The sequence below is a fragment of the Rhincodon typus genome, chromosome 28, assembly GCF_021869965.1.
Source record: "Rhincodon typus isolate 14 chromosome 28, sRhiTyp1.1, whole genome shotgun sequence".
NCBI lineage: Eukaryota > Metazoa > Chordata > Chondrichthyes > Orectolobiformes > Rhincodontidae > Rhincodon > Rhincodon typus.
Window position 1 is genome coordinate 2,960,078 of NC_063359.1, and position 9,319 is coordinate 2,969,396.

Sequence of the window (9,319 nt, forward strand, 5' to 3'; positions counted from 1 at the left end):
TTTTATGTTTGTTATATATCACAAGAAATTCAATCAATATATACAATATCAGTTGAAAGCTGTTAGGTCAAATCGTCACTGCAGTATCTTCTTCATTTCCGTCTTAAGTCTGGCAATAAACTCTGACTGGCTTCTAGTTCACAATCCTAGTAAAGAAAGCAGGTCTGGTGCACAGCTTCTAAATCTGAATTCAAATGAAACATGTGATTCTGAATGGTCACTTAAGTTTTATGTTTCTTAAACATTTGCTCCCAAACTACGTTAGCTTCTTATACTGTCTCCAATGTCCCAATACCCTGTCACAAATGAAGCTGGAAAGGTAGATATTCATTAAACTCATGGATAGGAAGCCATTTGGCCCTTTGTGTCATCATTAGTCAACAAGATCTGACTAAAGGAATTCTATTTTCCACTTCTTGGCCCATAGTCCTGGAGACTACAGCAATGCAAGTGACACTTGTCCTCAGGGTATACCCATTTCCATGGGTGGCAAGGTCAGGGCAAAGGGCTGCAGCCCTGTGTTGCCATTTTGTTCACACTGCAACGTTACACACCAACAAGACTTCCCAGAACATCTTGGCTTGCAGTAGATAAAACAAACCATCAGATATACATTAATAAGGTACGAGTTGGCATTTCTGCTTTTTCATGTCACCTTTCTGTAAACTCCATGGCAGATGGTCATAGCAGAGGGTCACTGGTGAAACATGGTCCTCAAACTCACTGATCTGAAGGTTTCTGGCACAGGATGTCCAGTGAAACAGACCCTACAAACTGCACTCAGACCCCCAAAGTTTGAGATGGGAATGTAATAAATAGTGAGGAGGACCGTAATCAGCTCTTGAAGGACACTGACAGGTTGGTGAAACAGGTACACACATGGCAGATGAAATTTAAGAGCAGTATAAACTTAGGTGGAAGAACGAGGAGAGATAATATGACTTAGCTAATACAGTTTTAACGTTAATACAGGAATAAGCAGATTAAATGGTTAACTGCATGCCTGAAAGAGGAGTGTTGAAGGCAGGACTTTTGAATTTTGAGGCATTTGTAGTAAGAGAACGCTGTTCCATTTGACAGATTTTATTTGAATTGGGTTGGGATCGGTGTCCAGATGAATCAAATAAATCAGGCAGTATTTTAAACCAATGAATATAAATAATCTAGGGCGCAGTGGTAGTGACTCTACCTCTGAGCCATGAGGTCTGGGTTCAAGACGAAACCTGTTCCAGAGGTCTGTAATAACATCTCTGAACAGGTTGATTAAAAATATTTTTTGAATCTAACGAAGGGGAGGAGGGGCAGGATTTTAGAATAGGTAAATTAAAAGCAGTAAGAGAAAGTCAGGCTTGCACAGCAGTGTAGTGATTTGGGTCAAAATAAGTAGTGATTCAGGAAAGGAGAGAAAGAGAGGAAGGTAATAAAGCATCAGTGACTTAATGTAAGATTAGGGGAAATTACAAACATTGAAAGCTAGGGTACTACATGTGAATATGCAAAGCATAGAATGCATAACAAAATAAATTAAATTAGTGGATTTGATCAACAGTGTCATGGAGATGTGGTTGCAAAGTGACCAGGAAACTTAACGAAGAAATAAGTTAAATGGAAAAGAGGCAGGGGTAATTCCCTCAATAAAAACTTGGATAAAAGAAATAGAGGGAAAGGATCTTAGCACATAGGTTAGAAGCAGAATCAGCTAAGAGACTACAGAGAATGGAAAACTCTCATCAGAGTAGCTTACAGCTCTCCCAAAGTGTAGATTTAACATTGAGCAGTGTAAAAGTCAGAAAATTAATGATGCATTAGCGTGGCACAGTGGCTCAGTGGTTAGTACTGCTGCCTCACAGCGCCAGGGACCCGGGTTTGATTCCAACCTCGGGCGACTGTCTGTATGGAGTTTGCACATTCTCCCCATGTCTGTGTGGGTTTCTTCCAAGTGCTTTGGATTCCTCTCACAGTCCAAAGATGTGCAGATTAGGTGGATTGGCCATGGGAAATGCAGGGTTACAGGGATAATGGGTCTGAGTGGGATGCTTTTTGGAGGGTCAGTGTGGACTCGATGGACTGAATGGCCTGCTTCCACACTGTAGGGATTCTATGATTCAATGCAACAAAGGTGAATCAGTAATCCTGCGGGATTTTAACTTTCATAAAGACTAGGCAGATCAAATATGTTGGAATAGTGCTGAGGATGGGTTCATGGAATGCATTCAAAACCATTTTCTAGACCAGGATGTCAAGAAATCAATGTGGGAATAAGATATAATTTTGTACAATGAGAAAAGGTTAATTAATAACTAAGAAGCCTTTGGGGAAGAGTGATCATAATATGATGGAGTTTTAAATTGAGTTTGACAGACATAGACTTTGACAAAGAAGATTGGAGCAGGAGGAGGCCATTCAGCCCTTTAAGCCTGCTCCGCCATTCTTCATTATCATGGCTAATCATCTAATTCAATAGCCTAATCCTGCTTTCTCCCCATAACCTTTGGTCCCATTCACCCCAAGTGCTATATCGAGTCGCCTCTTGAATACATTCAATGTTTTGGCATCAACTACTTCCTGTGGTAATGAATTCCACAGGCTCACCACTCTTTGGGTGAAGAAATGTCTCCTCATGTCTGTCCTAAATGGTCTACCACAAATCCTCATACTGTGACCCCAGTTCTGGACATACCCAACATCAGGAACATCCTCCCTGCATCTACCCTGTCCGGTCCTGTTAGAATTTTATCAGTCTCTATGAGATCCCCCTCATTCATCTGAACTCTAGCGAAAACAATCCCAACCTAATCAATCTCTCCTCTTATGTCAGATCTGCCATCCCCGGAATCAGCCTGGTAAACCTTTGCTGCACCCCCTCGAAAGCAAGAGCATCGTTCCTCTGGAAAGAAGACCAAAACTGCACACAATATTCCAGATGTGGTCTCACCATGGCCCTGTACAACTGCAACAACACATCCCTGCTCCTGTACTCAATACCTCTTGCAATGAAGGCCAACATACCATTTGCCTTCTTTACCACCTGCTGTACCTGCATGCTTACCTTCAGTGACTGGTGCACATGGACACCCAGGTCCCACTGCACACTCCCCTCTCCCAATTTACAGCTATTCAGGTAGTAATCTGCCTTCTTGTTTTTGCTTCCAAAGTGAATAACCTCACATTTATCCAAATTATACTGCATCTGCCATTGATTTGCTCATCTCACCCAACCTGTCAAAATCACGCTGAAGGAACTCTGCATCCTTGTCACAGTTCACCCTCCCACCCAACTTGGTATCATCTGCAAACTTGGAGATGTTAAATTTTGTTCCCACATCCAAATCATTAATATATATTGTGAATAACTGGGGTCCCAGCACCGATCCCTGTGGCACCCCACTAGTTACTGCCTGCTAATTTGAAAAGGATCCATTAATTCCTACTCGTTGTTTCCTCTCTGCCAGCCAGTTTCCTATCCATCTCAATACACTTCCCCCAATCCTATGCACTTTAATCTTGCACATTAATCTCTTATGTGGAATTTGTCAAATGCTTTCTGAAAATCCAAATATACCACATTGACTGGCTTCCCCTTCTCAACTTTACTCGTTACATCCTCATGGAATTCCAACAGATTTGTTGAGCATGATTTCCCCTTCATAAATCCATGCTGACTCTGTCTGATCCTGCGACAGCTTTCTAAATGCTCTGCTATAAAATCCTTGACAATGGATTCAAGAATTTTCCCCATTACCACTGTCAGGCTCACCGGTCTATAATTCCCTGTTTTCTCTTTACCCCACTTTTTTGAATATTGGAGTGACATTAGCCACCCTCCAATCTGCACGGACTGTTCCAGGGTCTATAGAATCCTGGAAGATGACCACCAATGCATCCACTATTTCTAGAGCTACTTCCTTAAGTATTCTGGGATGTAGATTATCAGGCCCTGGGGATTTATTGGCCTTCTATCCCAACAATTTTCCCAGCACCATTTCTCTACTAATATTGATCTCCCTCAGTTCTTCCCTCTCACTAAATCTTGCATCCTCCAACAATTATGGTATCTAATTTGTGTCCTCTTTTGTGAAGATAGAACCAAAGTACGTATTCCAATCCTCAGCCATGTCTTTGTCCCCTATTATACATTCTTAAACTATGACCCATCGTTCTGGACACCCCCACCTCCCACATCCTTTCTACATATAAATGTCTTGTCCTATTAGAATTTTATTGGTTTCCATAAGATTACACCTTCATTCTTCTAAAATCCAGTGAATATAATCATAACAGACTCAATCTCTCCTCATGCGTCACTCCTGCCATTCCAGGAATCAATAGGGTAAACCTTCACTGCACTGCCTCTATAGTAAGAGCACCCTTCCTCAGATAATGAGACCAAAATTGTACACAATATTCCAGGTGTAACCTCATGAATATCGTGTATAATTGCAACAAGGCATCCTTGTTCCTGTACTCTCACCTTCTCGCTATGAGGGCCAACATACAGTTTGCCTTCATTACTGCCTGCTGCACCTGCACATTTACTTTCGGCAACTGGTGCATGAAGATGCCCAGGTTGCGTTGAATATTCCCCTCTCTCAATTTACAGCCATTCAAGTAACAATCTGCCTTCCTACTTTTGCTACCAAAGTGGACAATCTCACATTTCTCCTCATTATACTGCATCATCTGCCATGCATTTGCCGACTCACTCAGCCTGTCCAAATCATACTGCCACATCTCTGCATCCTCCTCGCAGCTCACCTTTCCACCGTCCTTCGTGTCATCTGAAAATTTTGAGAGACTACATTTAGTTCCCTCATCTAAATCAGTAACCAATATTGGAAGTCTGAAATTCGCGTTTAAACCTGAATAAAGCAAACTACATAGGTTTGAGGGATATGTTAGCAAAGGAACATTGGGAACTTAGATCAAAAGATATAATAGTAGTTAAGATATAGCAAATATTTAATTAAATAAAACATAATTCACTACAATATACATTACATTCTTTTAAGAAATAAAAACTCCAGAGGATAAGTGGTCCAACAAAGAAGAATTAAGGACTGTGTTAGATCTGCCTTCACAGTAAAAAATCCAAAAATAGTGGAAAACCAAAGATCTAGTGAGATTGAGGAACTTAGTTTCAGTGAAGAAATACTACTGGAGAAATGGGACTAACTTGGAACAAATCCCTTGGACCTACAATTGAAGAACTACAATCTAAGTTTTTAATGAGGTAGTTTGACATAGTGATGGATTTGTTTTGATTTTCCAGAATTCCTTAAATTTTATAATGGCCCCTGTGGACCATGTCCAAATATTCAAGAAATGGTGTGGAAGTGCCAATGTTGGACTGGGGTGGACAAGGTCAAAAATCACACAACACCAGGTTATAGTCCAACAGGTTTATTTGAAAACACAAGCTTTCTGAGTCTCACTCCTTCTTCAGGTGTCAGTGAGAGAGGTGGCATCAGACACAGAATTTATAAGCAAAAGATCAAAGGGTCATAGAACTGTTGCGAATGTATTGAATAAACTTAAGATGGCTGTTAAATCTTTAATCAGTTAGAAAGGAGATGCAGGTTTCAATTGATTAATATGCAAATCTCAGAATTTCTTTCAAGTCACTGCCCCGAGATAACCAAAGGTTTTATCACTATACCAGAGGTGACATCTCAGGTCAGAGAATACATTCTAGGTGTGAGGCCTTGTTTAGAATCTGGCTGTGTTTTAATTTGGAGTCAAACTGGTTTTATTTCCAAAGTAGGAATTTATAAAATGCCACATAGACTGTCTCCAAATTGTATGCTTTTTGAGCAAAATACAATGTATCTGCAATTAGAAATCTGCAATGCAAATTGTTTGTTTAATATATTCGCATCAGTTCTATGACCCTTTGACCCTTTGATCTTTTGCTTATAAATTCTGTGTCTGATGCTACCTCTCTCACTGACACCTGAAGAAGGAGTGAGACTCAGAAAGCTTGTGTTTTCAAATAAACCTTTTGGACTATAACCTGGAGTCGTGTGATTTTTGACCTTCAAGAAATGGGTAAGAGAAAAAGCAGGAAACTATAGGTCAGTTAACTGGAAAACAGCAGCATGGAAAATGCTAGAATCTATCATTTGGGACATGATTGCACTTAAAAACACATAGTATGGTTGGACAATCTGGACAAATTTGGAGCTAATAGAATTAGGTCTTAGGATGGATTGAAGATTTATTAATGAACAGAAAACAGAGTGGTAAATGCCACAAGAGTCATTGCCTATGTCTCATATATTTCAATGACTTGAATTAGGGGCCATGTGAAGTATATGAAGGTTTCTGACAGTACAGTGTAAGCTGTGAGGAGGAGGAGGAAGAGAGGTTGCAAAGGGATTATACGCATGTAAATGGGCAAGAAAGTGTCAATGGAGCATCTTGTGAGGAAGTATGAAATTATCCACTTTGGGTGGAAAAATAGAAAAGCAGATTTTTTTAAATGGCAAGAGATTGAGAAGTGTTGGCATTCAAAGGAAATGGGTGTTCTTCTATATGAATCACTGAAATTTAACATGTGCTTCAAGCTAATGCTCTGCAGCCTTTGTTCCAAGAGGTTTGGAGAATAAGAGTATAATTGCTGAGACCACATGTGGAGTACTGAGCAGAGTTTTGGTTTCGTAAATCAAGTGAACAGCATGCTTACCTTAGTATGCAATAAAAATGTGTAAAATATTTAAAACTCTTAAGGGGCTTGATAGGGTAGAATTCTTGGGAGGATGTTTCTCCTGACTGGGGATACCTGAATCTAAGGATGAAGTCACAGAATAAGGGACCAGCTATCTAGGATTATCATGTGAAAAAAGTTCTTCACGCAGTGGGTTGCGCATTTTGGAATTATCTATCCAAGAAAGCTGTAAATGTTCACTCAGCGAATAGTTCAAGTCAGAGATTGACAGATTTTTCAAACAAAAGGAATTAATGATATGGGGACAAGGGTGAACAGATGGAGTTTTAAGGTAGAAGACAGGTCATATGGTAGGGCTGGCTTGGAGAGCCTACTTGATCCTGTTTATATTTCTTAGGCGAGTCTTGCAAATAGGTGTAGATTATTTTAAAAAGCCTTTATGACTCTTGCATTTATGAATATAAACATTGAATACAAAAGTAAGGAACTGGCTTAGAGGCTAATCCCATTTCTTCAGGCCCATATTTTTGCACACACTTAACTTAGAAGTCAGCTGTCCCCTCTTTCCAACCATGAGTAGCTCTCCTCATCTTAGTAGTCAGCCTCATTTTACATTGAGTAAAACATTCATTTGTACAAAGTAACTTATAAATGATTGTAAAGAATTAAGCAGGCGTTGCAGGCTGTATTCATAGAGTCATCTACTACAGAAGAGACCCTTCAGCACATCAAGACTGTACTGCCAAAAATATACTACTACCTACACTGGTCCCACTTTCTCGCACAAGACCCATAACCTTGAACATTATGACACTTCCAGTGCTCATCCCAGCACTTTTTTAAAATTGTGAGGATTCCTGCTTCAACTACCCTTCCAGGTAGTGCATTCCAGACACCCACCACCATGTGGGTAAAATCTTTTTCCTCAAATCCCTTCCAAACTTTCTGGCTTTCTCTTTAAAATTGGAGTTTTTGTTCTTGAATCTTCAACAAAGAGGAGTAGGTGCTTTCTATTCACCCTGTCCATGCCCCATAATCGTTGACACCTCACTCAGGTGTTCCCTCAACTTTCTCTGCTCCAAAGAAAACAGACCAAGCTTATCCAGCCTCTCTTCATTGCTGAAATGTTCCATCCCAGGCAACTTCCTGATGAATCTCCACTGCACTTCTCCAGTGCAATCACATCCTTCCTATGGTGTGTTGATCAGAACTGCATACAGTACTCCAGCTGTGGCCTAATCAAAATTCTGCACAGCTTCAACATAACCTCCGTACTCTTATATTCTATGCCATGACTGATGAAAGGCAAGTGTTTCATGTACCTTCATAACTACGTTATCAACCTATCTTGTCACCTCCAGAGGTCTGTGGACAAGCACCGCGAGAACCCTTGGTTCCTCTGTGCTTCCTAGTGCCTTGCCATTCATTGGATTCTCCCTCATCTTGTTCCTTCTTCCAAAGTGCATCACTTCACATTTATCAGGATTAAATTCCATCTGTCACTGATTTGCACATCTGAACAATTTGCCTGTATCCTCCTGTAACCTTAAATCTTCTTACCAGCTGTCAACCACTTGGCCAATCTTTGTGTCATCCGCAAACTTACTTATTAGCACCCCACATTCTCATCTACATCATTTCTGAATATCACAAACAATAAGGGACCCAGCACTAATCCCGGTGGTATGCTACTGCACACCGACTCCAGTCACACAAACAGCCCTCTATCACTACCCTCTGTCTCCTGCCACTAAGCCAATTTTGAATCTACCTTGCCGAGTTACCCTGGATCCCATGTGCTTTTACCTTCTTTATCAGTTTCCCATATGGAACTTTGTCCACAGCCTTACTGAACTCAATATAATGTGGAAGCACATTAGCTGTCTTCCAGTCCTCTGGGACCTCTCCTAAGGAGAGAGACATTTTAAAAATTTGGGTCAGGGCCCCTCTAATTTCCTCCCTCATCTCCCACAACAGTCTGGGATACAACGCATCTGTACTTGGAGATGTGTCCACTTTTTAACCCGCCAAAATCTCCAATAGGCTTCTTATATCAATCTGCACAAGAATTTCATAATCCATATTGTCAAATCCTGTGTTGTGAACTTGTGCAGGAGTTTCAGATACACTCAGAGCCAAAATGCTGAATGTCAAAGATCTTACCCACATTCATGGTTTACGTTTTTTATTTGGCAGACAAGTTGGTCCTCATTCTTGGAGGGATTTGTTGAAGTTTCAGCGGTTCACTTATATGCAGACGTTTACAGTCCTTATTAAGTTAATTTAAGAGGCTTGATGGCAGAATAAATCATCCACTTGAAAGGTTAACTTGGATTCTGTCTCAACAAGGTGGTGCCTGGCCTGCTGAGTACAACCAGCATTTTCTGCTTTTATTTTAGATTTATAGCATCTACATAACTTTGCTTTTTTTTTGTTAAAGTTTCTATACTCTGTGGTGCTGAAAGCTGTAAAATCCCATCTGAGCCAAAACCAGCGCGAAGCGGTTCACCTCTCAGGACTTCATAGGATTGAACCTGACTGTTGCTAACCAAATGACACCAGTTGCACAGAGCTCTCCACAGGACAGCAGATTATCCAATCAGACTCTGATTCCGAAACCAACCCTGAGAAACTATCCAATCAGACTCTGATTCC